Genomic DNA, 15,516 nt, shown 5'->3' on the forward strand with positions numbered 1-15,516 from the left:
ACAAGAGCAATATTCAAAGTGAACTTTCTATAGTGAATGAGATTGCTTTGAGATGTGTGCGAGACAGAAACTACCCATGAGGTAGCATTAGCTGCTTTGTTTTTGCTTCAATAAATTGCTCGATTTTCAGAATTGTATTTTAGAAAAAAATGCCTGTAACACAAAATAAATCTAAATCCAGTATGGGTGCTGCATCTGTAAAATAGAAGTAGCTGACAATGTCTGTAATTATCACTTTTATTAATTCAAAGATTCTTATAAACATTTTAAGCTAATTTCTAATCTGGAGTTTTTGTGAAACTCTGACCTGCTGACAACAATTTTAGGAGATGTTGGTTTATCTTTAATAACAATATTTTAAGAGGACGAGACAAAAGAACTGAATGACTTTCCAGTCTGCCTGCTGTAAGGGTTCATCAATAATTCATATCAGGAGCAGCGGTAATGTCATGCTTTCACTTAAGTGTGCAGTCGCTGTAAAAAAGTATTTTACATTCTGATGTTTAAGGCTAGAATGGGGGGACTGCTTTGACTGTGACTGTCGTTTGAACAGCTGGTGAACAACAACAGCTATTGCAGCCATTTTCCTACATAATCCACCAATAAAAGTGACTTTAAATAGTTTAAACTTCAAACATAAAGAGGAAATTACTCGGATATTTTGCAAAATTAGCAGATTACTTTGGCAAAAATATTTTTGCAAGACAACATATAACCAATAATTTTGGTAAATACAAATCCTAGCAACCAAATAAATCAACTTCCTACAATGTGGCCTTTAAATTGTCAGAGTACCAAAACAGGAAAAAAAGAAAAGCAAATAAAAATATATATATAAAAAAAACATTTAGAAAAGTAATCTTTTAAAGTAGCCATGTTGCATTATAAAAAGCACTTATTAGAGCCTACTGTTTAAAGCCTTAAATAAATCCAGTCCAGTATGACCAAGGGATTTCGCTTAATAATCAAACTTGAGGCAATAACAGTCACATGAGGAATTTTCTAAATACTCTGAAATAGCCTTAAAGACAGCAGCCCACCAATCTGGATAAAAGATAATCAACAATTTCATACTAATTGTAGAGTAAATAAAAAAGGTACATAATCTTGCCAGCCATGAATCTGTTCATATTGAAAGTCCTTGTGCTCCTGCTGGTTCTTCCAAACATATTTACTCATACAGATTTTTCTAAATACTTAAACACAAAAGAGTGTTGTTACAAAAATGTTGTTACAAAATGAGACCTGGTAAAGCTTAATATAACATGTTTACTTATTGAAAAAGTGTTTTTCCTTAAAAGTTTAAAAGTTTTAAGTTGCAATCTAAACCACTAAACATGCAGGATGGAAATTTGAAAACCTCATAAAATTGCCATCGAAGCAATGTATGTTTAGTGGTTTAGATTGCAAGTTAAAAAAAAAAACATTTTAAGGAAAAATCCTTTTTCAATAAGTAAACATGTTATATTAAGCTTTACCAGGTCTCATTTTGCAATCTAAACCACTAAACATGTAGGATGGAAATTTGAAAACTCCATAATATTACTTCGACAGCAATTTTATGAAGTTTTAACACTCTTAAAACTTTCTTTACTTCCTCTCACGTACGCAGAGAGCTGACAGGCTTCAATGTCCAGATCTAAACTCCACAGATGGCAGGAAGACCTCGTCCTTAGACTCATTGTTATTCCTCATTTTTTTCCCCTCACTTCATTCGTCTCATGTAGCCATTGAATGGGACAGGTGAGTGACTGCTGATTACAAAACATCCGCTCCTACCTTTGATCTCCTGAGGTGCAGGGCTTTAATCCATCTTGCAGCACAGAAGGCCGTCTGATCTAGGCAGTTGTGGTAGTCACTTAGCTTCTCGTCATCTCACATACACATATAGTGTGAGCCGCGAGCACCTGCAGAGATGTGTGTACAGTATATGCACACTGAAGCACAGTTTGCAAGCTGAGGTGGTGCTTAAAGGGTCCCTGTGAAAAGAGAAAGAAAGAGATAGGAAATCAATGTCTGGAAAGTAGAGATTTTTTTTTTTTTATATATATATATATAAGAAAAACTGATTTTAACTTTGAATGATTTGGAAATAGGGCTTCATTCAAAATTTTTGATGCAAACATTTTTCAGCCTTTGATTAATATTGTTACAACAGCAAATAATCGACAGAGCCACTTGGATGACCAATTTTAAAATGAAGTGTATGTTTCCAGAAACTTCATAGCCACAGGCTGTTAATCTCTTCTGTAGGATCTACTTCTGCAGCCTGATCACAAATTTTGAGGACTCTCATTTAAGCACCACAAAGCTAATTTGTAATCTGCCCTGTAAACCACAACTTTAAAGTTCACACTGCTGATTCGCTGATGGCCGGGTTTTTTTACAGCATGTCCCTTACTCAGCCAGATCCGCTTCCTGTTTAAACAGCACATCCAACATTTTTCATATGGTTACTGTACTGTACTTTCTTTAAAAAGAGCCTCTGAAAACTCATCAGCCTTGGTGTTGCAAGACAGTTTCGACAGTCAATGAGAAAGTAAAACTCAGTTACAAGATGAACATTAATCTCATGTCATTGCAGTTTAATGGCACCCTTACTCAGCAGAGAATTAAAGTCCTCCCATGAGATTGACCTACATATTCCTTATCTTTACCTTCACACTAAATTAATAAAAGGATCCCCTAGAGTGTGAATCTTGAGTAACACATGTCTTGCCTAGGTAGCTTGAAACATTAGAGAGTGATTGAATCTCGCCTCACATCTATGAATCATTCAAGTATCTGGCCTGCCAAAATACGAGTACTGATCTTCTAAACGACTTTAGATTCACATAAGTTTCAAAAATCTTCACAAATGCACTCATCAGGCATCAAGTAGATTCAATAAATAGCTGTACAGAATATTGAGGAACATTCAGAAATGAAGATTCAAAAATAGAATCCTAAATTATTCATTAATGAGATTATTAGATGGTTAATTTGGATCATGTTAAATCTCAAAAACTGCACACAGCAGAAGGCAAGTTGGCTCCCTTTCTTCTTGCTTAAAGATGTATTTCCTCAGATATCAAGGGCCTCTTATGTTCAGAGTAATCAAAAGTTTCAGGCCTAGCATTCTTTTTATGTCCGTTTTTAGGTCATGGTTTTAAAAAAAAGTCCCACTTTTAAAGAACACCCAGCTGGGACTCAAGAACCCACTACATATAGCTTCTAACTAGAGATGCACCAATCCATCAGTCAGATATCAGTATTGGTGATTTCTAACCTTGTTCAACTCCAGTTAAATGCATCAGAACCAAGAACTCCCACTATTTTAGGTATATAAACATATCAACCAGCATAAAGCAGAGCAGAAATGTGAATGAAGTCGGCGTGATAAGTGCTGTCCAAATAGTGCTTGCCATAAGGATATAGCAAGCAGGATGGTTCCTATTGTCAGTTTAGTTAAAATTGAACTCTATTGATGTCACAATGGAGAAATTAACTCTCTGCATTTAACCCATCCCCTCTGGGGAGCAGTGAGCTGCCACTGTGCAGTGGCCCGGGGAGAAATCGGGTGTTAAGTCTCTTGCTCAGAAAGCCAGAGTGGCAGTCTGTTGGGGTGGACATGTTCTGAACTCACAACCTCAGGATTCCAAGCCCTATGCCCTAAACCAGGCATCCCCAAAGTCGGTCCTCGAGGGCTGCTGTCCTGCAGGTTTTAGAGGTTGCTCTGCTCCGGCACAGCTGATTTACATTGATAGCTGATTAACAGGCTTTTGCTGAACTGCAATCATCAGAATCAGCTGTGCTAAAGCAGAGAAACCTCTAAAACCTGCAGGACTGCGGCCCTCGAGGACCGACTTTGGGGATTCCTGCCCTAAACACTAGGCCACCATTTCCCACCATCTGCCAATATGAGCTACACGGTTGCACACAATCCTTTCATTACATCTTTGATGACAAGAAGTTTAGGTACAGCTCAGCTCACATGGTTGAGGAAAAACTGATTTAGTCTTCTTACCTATTCAGTGTGACACATGCTAATGTGCACAACTTAATATGTTTTGGGTTTAATAATGAAAAGTTTTAACTGTTTGTTACATTGTGTAACATTTGTTTTTTGTAGTTATTTTACGTAGTCCTAGTTTGACAAAATTCATTTATGTCTGTCTTTTAATGAACGCTGTCCGCATTCAGCACACCATAGTGTTCTTACTGTTGACCCAGGGAAAGGTGAAGGGATAGAACCAAGAAACCGGAGGAGCTACAGTTTAAGGAATTTAGAAGGAGCCTCCATCTGGCTGCTCCTTTCTCCCATGTCTCTGCTGGGACCATCAATAAATATTTCAGATAAACAGTGATCTTTCTTTTATGTCTTGTGACTCACTGACACAAAATTAATCCCAAATCATTATTTTAGAGTATAAAAAATTAGACACACTAATTTTCATCAATTTTCAAAGCATTTTTTTCTTTTTAAAATTACTGTTCTAATTTTTTCAATAGCTTTAAGGTAATACCACTGAATGACAAAAAAAAATGGCAAATTATAATACTGGACTGGTAGATTATGCAGACTTGTTTTTATTGAATTTAATAGTTTTTATAAGGGGAATTGTGATTGGACTAGATTTTTCATTATCTAATTTGGTTTATTGTCAGTTCCTAATTGAACCACCATGTGTGAGAGGAGCAAGTCAGCAGAGAGCAGCTACTAAGGGAAAAGCTACTGATGTCAGTTCTCCTTAATTACATCACATTCCAGGCTAAGCCAATAACAAACTCTGTTTTAACTTGAAGATAACTTGGACAAAAACAGGATTTCAAACAATGTGCAGTAAATCATCAAAAAAATGCGTGGGTCATGTAGACATCCATATAAGATTGGAGTCGACAATAATTGAGTGTCAGTATTTATTTGAATATTATTAAATAACAGTAATATGATATTCCCGATGTTTCAGTGTAGATTATTATCATTATTATAGGGATTATAATTGCAGCATTTGTCACTGACTGATGTTCTGGGTTTTATGCACTGTAGGATTTAGCTTTTTAATTAACATTTTTCCTATGTGTTATACTGCATATCTTTGGTGTTGTATTGGATCAGTTTTATAAAAAAAAAAAGTAAATTGATGTTTACAAGCTTGTACGTGGATCCGTTATGTTGTTGGCATTCATGGAAGTTTTTCTGAGGGTGTAACTTGTTTTTTTATTGATATTATATCAGATCAACTTATATCATGAATGTGATAAACATTTTGGCGGCCATGCCATCCAGCCCTACTATTAAACTTATCCAGATTTATCCATACAATTTGTGATCAAAAATGTTGATTTATGGATAAGTGGTCCATCAGTAGCTTTTTTAGATTTCTATACTTTACTTGACTAGTCAGTCAACAAATGTCTGTAGTTGCTACTCCTTACTCTCTCCAAACTGGCTCATATCTATAAAAAAAAAATTTTCATAACGACTCGACGCAACAGCTGCAACAACACCAAAAAAAAAATCTGCTTGTAAAAAAAAAAAAAAAAAAAAAAAAAAAAAAATGTAAGTTACTTTATATCTTTCAAAAGCAAAAATGATATTTTGCATTTGTATTGCAGTGCATTTTACAGGCTTCTTCAATGGTGGTCTTCCAGGGCCGTTCGCCTACACTGAGTGTTTCTGCATCAGCACACCGATCATTAGCGGGACTGAAGAACTGGACTGCTTGCTGAGGAGGTAACTCAGCAATTTGATTAAGGTGTGGAAGTAGAGAAACGTGTTAAATGTGTAGTTAAGGAAGCCTGCGTGTGGGGCCTGTAATTGCTTTACCTTTGTTTAGGTAAAGGACTTAAAGCTATGCTCTTTTATTTCTGGGTGGATCATCTAAATAAGTGGTCCTCCTAATTGTGAATCATTCTGTTGATATTTTTACGTAAGCCCATCCTACATGCTAATTGCCATAAATAGCTATCTTTCTTCGCATGCGCACCTTCAGGCATTTACGTGTGTTGAGGTGTGGTTTCAGACAACCATTGAAGCTCACCTTTCTTACCGCAGTTCTTTGAAAATGGCAGAGGGTCATAAGAGTGTGTCTACAAAGCGTATGAGAAGAAAGGCCTCAGAAGAGGCAGATATACCCTGGAATGCTTTGTGCAGAGAGCTCTCCTTGCAAAGCATTATGGGATTTGCTGTCACAGCTGCCCGCTGTCACCCTTGGCTGTTACTACCCGACAGCGGTGAATAATACAAAGGTGGCGCAAGCATCACACGGTGGAGGAGGACTGTGACCAACAGAGAGTAAAAAGCAGTGATCATCTGTCTGGACGGTAAATTAACCGAGTTTGCTACAAAGTTCCCGCTATATATAGTGATTGAGGGATTTAGGGGTTAGGGCGGATATGCAGGCACAGTAAGCTTGTATGAGCAATGAGAACAGCAACTTTTAAACAGAGCATGCACGAGATGAAATGGGCTTGTGCATGCTCTCGCACGCATTTAATAGACATTCCCTCTTGGGAGCAGGTACAGGGTTGTGCATCTGTATTTTTTGGTGAGTGGAGAGGGTGTTTTTAAAAAATTTGCAAAAATCCTCCATAATACCTTTAAATCTGTACTTTACTTTTCCATTATTTTTTCTCATAAGTATTTGTACTTTACTTTTACTTTACTTTTTACTTTTAAAGTATGTAAAAGTTACATCACTAAAACTATCAACCACAATTGCCCAGAATTTGAATCTTGCTAACAATTGTTTCTCACCCCATGAGATGCAAGCAGGCATCTGACTCCTGATAAAATAACCCGGCTCTTCTGTGAAGGACCATGTGTTGCATCCTAAGGGTGCACTAGATTCCTATAAGGTCACTGTTGGGCATAAACTGTACGGAGTTACTGGGTTTAAAAAAAACATTTTTTGAACATCGGACCACATATGGAGCCATTTTTGTGACAGTACTTTAAAAACTCGGCAGCTGTCCTTAAAAATTGCCTTACTGACAGCGCTAATGCAATTACAGAGATAGAGAGAGAGAAAACAGATGGAGGGTGAAAGCATCTGAAACAAGGAATTTTTTTTTTCCTTTCTCAGCAGCCAGAATCCATTTTCAGAACAAGGCATTTCCTCTGCAATATCTCACTAGAAAAGGAAAATCCTACTAAAGGAGCATTATATTACCACATAGAAGTTTTTATTTTTTATTTTTATTTCTTTCACATACTTCCCCTTAGATGTTGCGGAACAGGCACCAGACAATTATAATTTTTGCCAACTTTTCTGGGCTTTTCTCCAGTGTGATCTTGACATACATGTATTCCATAAAGTTATGATGCATTGGAATTACACTTCAGTAGCTCAAAAATGGTATAACAGGATAGTTAATGTATGTTTCTTCTATTCTAATTCCTGATTCTCCAAATGTGTTGACACAAACACAGAATATCTTCTGTCCCATGCCTCCCTTTTTGCCACAGTGACCCCAAAAGGTTTTGCTTGAGAGTCTTCACCCGACTTTCAAATGTGCTGAATATAGACTCAGAAAGTGCACCTACGATCCATTTTTTTCAGTTTTGATAAATAGCATTGCACATGGTACTGTATTGTAAGTGTTGTATGCATATCCTCCTGCCAGTATATATCAAATTTGAATGGTTATGTTCCAAACGTAATCACATTCAGTGATTGCCAATGCAACTTTGGGGATATCACAGACTTAGTTTTGGTTAAGCCGGGTTCAAAAGGCAAGATAATGGTTCGGATCTTTGCCCCTACTTTTTCCTTCTAAGAGGCCCAGATTATTGCAAAATGTTATGCGATAATCGTGCCATATAAGGTGTGCCAATAATAATCTCTGAAGGCAGGCCTGACCGCTTCTCAAATTGGGGAAATCCAACATTTACATATAGGGAGGCGATAATGTTCTAGTCCTCCATAGCCAGCCACACTACTTCAGTAATTGGTACATGGGTTTGTGGGGTTAAGAAACAACAAAACACTATTTATTCTCTTATGACATTTTCTTGAGTTGAGATTATAGAGGTCTGGAAAGAGGAACGGCATTAACCCCAACACAGTAAAAGTTTTTTTAAATAAAATTCCATAGACATCCGTTCTTTGTAAAACGAACACATTCACCTCCCCGCCGATTTGTTTCCATTTTCATTTGGATCCTCCAATTGAATTATAAACTTGATTAAATTAAGATTATACTGATTTTCATCTCTTCATCAGCATCACACAAACACTTTTAGATTATTTATTTACTTTATGGGTTAATGTAAAAAAATAGAAATCAGGTCATTACAATTACAACTTTTATATTTATTTTTCACTTGATGGAAGCAAAAGGAAAATAAGGCATGTTGATGCCTCTGCTCAGGATTTGAGCAATTGGCTGGAAAGTCTAAGGGCTTCATCTCGCCACTACTAGTCTTGGCTCCATAACCCACCATGTGCGGTGCTCCTCAAGTGCAGATGGGGATGCAGCCTGTTGAATGTGACATATATTTCCAAAGGAAAAATAAAGACAACTCACTAGTCTCACAAGAAGAGACCCTGCTAGCACTTCTTTAACCAGCACATTTGTCAATGTTAAGTTTCTTCTCTGTTACAATTAGTCAAAGTATCTGCATTCCCTATTGATCATGTTTATTAACTCTGATCTTTAGAGGTTTTGTGAGATGCCCTGTTTGATATCTGAAATGGTGGAGATGGACCACCATCCACAGAGATCATGCCAGCAAAAAAAGCCATCCCCAAAGTGGGGGCTATTTTAAAAGGGATTCAGGTTCTGAAATCATGGATTAAGCCATGCCACTTTGCCTCGTTGTTGCTGATAATGACGTCAGCATCACATATCATCGTCAGCAATGATATTTTTTTTGTTTATTTATTGCATATTATAACCATATGTAGTTGACAGTACATCCTCCGCTACTATATAGAGGTAACCAGAGTCGAAGAATGACTCTGTTCAATGAATTGCTTAATTTTGGTACCCAGCTGTCTGTACACTTGGAGGATGCCATCCAGATAAAGGCAATAACACTCATGCAGGTAACTATCAGGGAAAAGGAAAAATAATTAGCACTGCATTAGAAAGGAAGACATTTGTTTGGAGCTACTTTTATGGCCGTCTTAATGTGCAAAAGTTTTGCTTCTTTATCAGCCCAGCCATTTATCTAACCACCTTGAAATCTGATTCCCGATTCATGTGTTCACTTCTGAAGTCATGTGTTCACTCATAAATCGTCATTTATGATTGAACACATTATTAACTTTCTCTGAACATTTATTTCAGTTTTTTCAATCTCAAACTCTCTGACTTTAGATGGCTCAGTCGTTATAAACATCAAATCACTGTAGACCAATTGTATTGCTGTTATGGGCAGATTTATTTCCTTCTCAGTAGTTAGTGTAATTATATGGTTTACTTCTAGTCTTGGTGGAATAATACTCATTTGCAACACTGTGCATTAAGCTTTGATTTATATTCCAGTAGCACAGAATCGTCCATTTCCAACTGAAAAGTTGTTTGTCATTTTAAGACCCAGCAGGATCACACTTTGTACAAATAAGGCATTGATGTTACAGGGACTTTTTCTTTTCCTGGTTAAGGTCAGAACAACTTAAAGGCACACTATGCAACATTTTTCAGTTAATTAATGTGTTCCATAACGTTATGAATGATTAAATGAGTCATTTCAGGTTGAACAAAGGTATTCTCGGCCGCCCTGGTGGTCTGTGGGGGAAATACCGCACTTGCAACTGCAGGAGCACCGACCCGCACCCACAGGCTCAGAAGTCTTGCGAGAGTCGGTCTTGCTTTACGGCGAGAACTGCTACACCCCCCAGTTAAAAGCATGCTCGTTGCACAGTGGCGATCTTTGTGCAGTGCTGCTTTCACACCGGACACAGCAAAAGCAGCAAAATCGCGTCTGCTGCTTCATTTTTACTGCTTGTACCAGTTCATTCTGACGTGCAGCTGAAGCAGCTTTGCTGCTCTGGCTGCGCAGTGCAAAAGTGTGTCTGACGCGTGTTGGGCGGAGCTTCACTATCCTTTCTCTGCCTTGCAGCTATATTTGCTGTGATCAGTGGGAATAAAGTAGTTTTAATATGTTTTTAAGTGAGAAAATACACCTGAAAACGTAATCAGTGCAGTCAGTTCATTCAGATTATCATCCTGCCTTCCAATATTTTTTCTGTCGGAGCCGCTCAGACCCCCACATACCGGCGGTGCGCCGACAGTAGGAATACCTTCATCAGCAGCCTCTGGCCGGGTCGCCTCCTCGCGGTTCACCGCGGCAGCTGGTAGGTGTTTTTCATCTAAATAATTCAAACTGCAGGCAGCAGGATAATAAAAGCCAACATATTCTGCCGGCAGATTTCTGCATTTTAAGTTAATTTAGGCGTCAATAAACTGTTTAAGAGGAGTGATCGTCAGTGCTGTGTCTCTCTCCCTGCCAGCTCCCAGATCAGCTTCTCTTTGCGGCGCGTCAGATGCTTAGTCATTCGTTGCGTTCGCCTGTCTGCTAAGCTCAAAAAAACCGCGCCTGGCTTGACGGAGAAACCAGGAGAACAGCTGTGCATATTTACGACAGTGCACTTTTACTTTCGCCCTCTGGGGGGAGCCTCGCTGGAAAATCAACACCGGTTGCATAGTGTACCTTTAATTAAAAATTTTGATACAGATGAGTATATGCATGTGCTTAAGGTTTGACCTCCTGTAAATGATTATGTTAAAAAAAAAAGTTTGTAATTTAGCAATCCTTCTGGATACTATTCATCCACTGTAATAGAGTTTCTCTTTAGCACACTATTGAGGTATAGTTCAAGTATCCCTGAGTAAAAAAAAAAAAAACAAAAAAAAACAAACTGTCAAACCATACAGGTTAAAATGTTCTACATATTAAGCTACTGTAGTGTTTTTTGATTAAAAGATTGTAGTAGCACACTGCAAATATTGATCGAGGCATAAGTAAAAATACCTTAAAATAAACATAGATGCCACATATTTAAAACAGATAAGAAAAAAATTAAGAAGTATTGTAGCCCTAAAATGACATACTTAGATATTTTTATCACTCCTTCATGAAAATTGATAAAGGAGTTTTTTTTATAGGGAAATTGTCTCATTTATGTCCTTACAAGGAAAAGTAAACTCATTTCAAGACTAAATTATTTACTTATAAATCCTTTGTTGCTGTTCACATAGCACTAACAGCCAAAACATGGGCAGGATTGGGCATTAAAAAACACTTTCTGAAGTAAATTTGAAGACGGTAGAAGCGCATTTCAATTAGGCTTTAGACTTCCCTTATTTATGGTAATTAAAATATTGAAATCAATATTCATATTCAAGGCAATGCATCTAAAAAAATAACAGGGCAACTTCTGATGTGCTGAGAAATGTATACTTGAAGTCATAAAAAATATTGTTGCTGATTGTTTCCTTCACCGTACCTGTTCCCTGGTTTGTTTTTCTCACTACTTCTCTCTCTTTCTATTTTTCTATCTCTCTTGGTGTCAGTAGGTTGCAGGCTCCTGTGCTAAGTCAAAGCTTCAGAACCCTTTTTCCATTAAACCTTGTCCAAATGACTAAACAGCTATGAACTTAATTTTAATCTTCGTAACTCTAGTAACTCATATCTAAACAGATATGTACCACAAGCTTTTAACATAGCTGTAATTAAAACTTTACTTACGAAGCCCCATGTAATCTAAATGACTTAATCAATTACAAAACCTGAAAATGTCTTGAGAAACTAGTTGTTGATAAGTGTATGAGCATGTAGACAATATTAACCTTTTTGAGCAGTTTAGGTCAGGTTTCAGAGCCCATCAATTAAGCTGCACTGGTGAAGGTCAGTGATGATATTCTCATTGCCTTAGATAATGGACTGTCAGGCTGATCGCAGAAACTCTAGTCAATCAGAGTGTTTCCACTGAAAGCACCGTGGCACGTTCTGAAGGGTTACGGAAGCATCGGCCACTAGCCGCACCTCTAAATTAGACAGCTGTTCTATTCATGCTGCTTACCGTTTCAAAGCATGTCAATATGGAGAAGAGCAATCGTTCAGAAAAGAAGATAGTTGAATAAAGGCTTAGTAAGTAAAATTACAATATGACCATTAAATCGAAAAAGTAACTGAGAAAATTAATTGCTTTAACTCTCTTACCTATGATGGATAAAAGAAATATGGTGATTAAATAAAGACACAGGAGACACTGGTAAAGTAGAACTGATCAAATAACTACTTTACTGTTTACTTCATTGGTCTATTTAAAGTCCAACTGCACCCCTCTTTAAGAAAAGTCTTGACTGTGCTTCCAGAAACAGCAGGGTTTCAATCTTACTGTCCCGACAACTTCCAGTATGTCAAATTTATTTGTGTTGTACCACAAAGTCTAGCGTTTTGGCAAAAATGTTGACAATTGCGGATAGTTAAGGTGGACCTCTTGAAGACATAACCACCTGGATAACTTTAAATGTTCTTCTTTTAAATCAGAAAATAAGGATAATTTGTGTTCTTTCGACGTTGTTTGCTCATATATATATATATATATATTTTTTTTTTCTCTTTATATCATCTGACCTGGGCTTCTGTTCAACTGTGACACCATCCTAGAGGGGGGAAGATTATGTCAAAAGCCTAATTTTCTCCGTGTTTCGATACTTTGTCTTTCAGTGGTTCTCTCTGTCTCCCATAATTTGCTGTGTTTCTCCTTTTGATAAACCATATTTGTTCTTTTTACACCTTTAGACTTGAAAACTGACTCAGAGCTTATCTGTGTTTCACTGCAAGATGGAGCCAATATAGGAGCTACTTCTGCCATTAATCTTTTACTTTTCCCTGACGTTGAAAGTACTCCTTGGTCAGCGCTTCAGTTTTAACTTTTTGTGTTTGCTCTAATTTTTCAAACCCCCCTTTCAGTCTTGGCAGGAAGCCATTGACACTGAACCAGATTCTGCTGGAGGTTTCTTCTTGTACAGGTGAGTTTACCTTTCCATTCTTGATGTTAACGTAAAAGGTTGTTTGCATCCATGTACTTGAGACTGATATATATGGGATCTAATTAAATAAAATGCTATTTAGGACTTAAATGTATTCAAGGTAAGTTAGTAATATTGCTTTTAGTGATGTTATTGATAACGTAATGAATGGGAAAATGTGGCAGAGACTGGATGTCATAGCATCACTTCAAAAGTCAGATCTTTGAATAATATTAGCAGTTTTAGTTATTCAGTAACTTCAGTTTACCTTGTTTACACATAGTAAGTGCCAAGAAAATTCCCTAAAAGTTTAAAAAACAATCCACTGGACTTGGTTTCCTAGCTTTAAAGACATTTCGCCTCCCCTCCAGGAAGCTTTCTCAATTCAAATGTCTGGATCCACAGTGAGTTTGAGGCTATATATATATAGACCAGGCCTTGTATTGCTTGGAAACATGCAAATTGAAACCGACGAGCAGGTCGTTTGGTTTCATTGTTAGCCTGTAATATCTGAAACCTGTCTATGATTCTGAAAGGTCAGTTGTTAAAGAGGGGGTTGCCGTTAAATAAAACTGCATGTGCTTTGCATGTGCCAAGCTGTTTACAAATGATCAGAGGGTGCAAACCATTTGCAAGTTTATGGATATGTCATACTTTAATGACTACACTTGTAAATTTAAATTCACTGGAATTACTGAAAAAGTTTATACTGAAACGGATCAAGTTTCTATTGCAAAGTATACTGTTAATGATATTTTGCTTAGTATCACTAAACTCAGATTCAGACAGTATTCTGGGGGATACAGGCAGAGAAAAGGATTTTGCCTCTCTATCTCCAAGGGCCAGACTAAGACAGGTTGGTGACCTACCTTTAAAAGATAAAGGTTATGTTTTAATAAGATCAGAGTTAACATTTAAATTCTAGCTTTGTTCTCCTTGTCCTTATTTCAAAAACACAAAACACTAATGATATTGTTTGATATGAATGGCTTATATTTTAAGCTATACTGCACAGCCAGAGCTGAAAGACAGGCAAACAAAACCCTTAGCATCAACAAAGTGATTTATCAAACTTAAAGTGATTGGTGACACCGTGTATGCAACTATTTTTAGCAAATATGAAAGCCAAGTAAAAACCGGCAAATAAAAACATCTGTCCTTACTGTGTCCTTGCTGGAGGCATTTGTACAATGACAGATGACAGAGAGAGTGAATGTGCACATGTTAACATATCTGGACATGTAGAAATAACAATAGCTGAATGTTAGTGGGAAAAGTTTTTACCCCAGGCAAACACATATTAATGCAGTGGGAAGCATTTTTATATGTGATTAAACCAAAATGATACCATGACTGCACTTAATATTGCAGCAGGTATAAGACCAGGAAGTTGGATCCCTATTTGCAGATATTGGGGATTCTTTTAAGTCTGAAATATGCTGGGCTGAATCCAAATACATGCATAGCTTTTTTAGATTACACTTAAAATGTAAAATACACATAAATATACAACATGTATACTTTCCATCTATTTAAAAATTATGTGCCACTACTTAATGGCTTAATGTATTACCCAGATAAAATCCACTACTGTTTTTGGCTGTAATGTAAATAAATATCAAGTTAAAGGGATGATTTTTTCCAAGGCATTAGGGGTTCATTGTCGAAAACTTTTAAACTTGAAATAAAAAAACAACTGAAAAAAACCCTAAATACTTAGCAGCAGATGATTCTGTTGAGTACATGTAAAGGCAAAGAATGCCAAGTAATCACTTGAATGAAGTGCTACAAGCAGAGCCAATTAGTAAATTAAATACACCCTTGTTAACTGCTATTAGAATAAAAACACCCCGATAGCTGCCAATAAAAGACACTTGTTTTGGCCACAAAAGAATGGATTCAAGTGTAACAAAGTCCCTCATCATTGTGCTTTTTTGTACCTTGTAACAGTTTCTCTCAAAAGGTATATTATTCTAATTTTGTCAACCGAAAAAAAAGACTGATTAATATCTCCTGTTTTTCAAGTGATCTCCTGTATTAGACAGCGGGTGAGCTGTGCTGATTAAGTAAGCCACAGGTACATAGGTGATCAACTAAATTATACTGCAAACACTGCCAGAGAGTGTGTGTTTTAGCTGAATGCATTTAATTGTCATCTTAGGATACATGAACATATAATGCTACAGTAGCATTTTTTTTTTTTTGCGCGTTTCCTGTTTTGCCAATCTGGCTCTGGGAATAGATGAGCAAGATGATAACCCAACAGCTTTGCTTTCACAAGCCAACCACTATGACTGTTGCCAAAAGGTTTCACATGATACTTGTGTATGAAACTTTATTAAAAATGATCTAAGGAGTAAAATCGCATATAACAAACACAGAAATGGAAAGGGCAGTGAGAAAAAAATTGACTAAAGACTAAGGGCGGAGAGAAAGAAATATACAGAAAATAGAGAAACAAAAAGAAAACAACAAAAATAGATACACAGAGGATACACAGTAACTTCTAGAAGTCTGCTTCCACATCTATATGAGATGAGAGGAACA

At 37.0% G+C, this 15,516-nt stretch overlaps 1 protein-coding gene across 3 annotated transcripts in view; it reads right to left on the reverse strand.

The window, feature by feature from the left end:
• grik4 (glutamate receptor, ionotropic, kainate 4) overlaps positions 1-15,516 on the reverse strand; it is a 461,142-nt gene that overhangs the window by 359,064 nt on the left and 86,562 nt on the right. For all 3 annotated transcript variants that reach the window (XM_015380401.1, XM_015380400.1, XM_015380402.1), the window contains exon 2: positions 1,780-1,979. The gene's annotated coding sequence lies outside the window, so the exon portion shown is untranslated. The remainder of the gene's footprint in view (positions 1-1,779; positions 1,980-15,516) is intronic.

The sequence above is a fragment of the Cyprinodon variegatus genome, unplaced genomic scaffold (genome assembly GCF_000732505.1).
Source record: "Cyprinodon variegatus isolate N-32 unplaced genomic scaffold, C_variegatus-1.0 Scaffold213, whole genome shotgun sequence".
Classification (NCBI taxonomy): domain Eukaryota; kingdom Metazoa; phylum Chordata; class Actinopteri; order Cyprinodontiformes; family Cyprinodontidae; genus Cyprinodon; species Cyprinodon variegatus.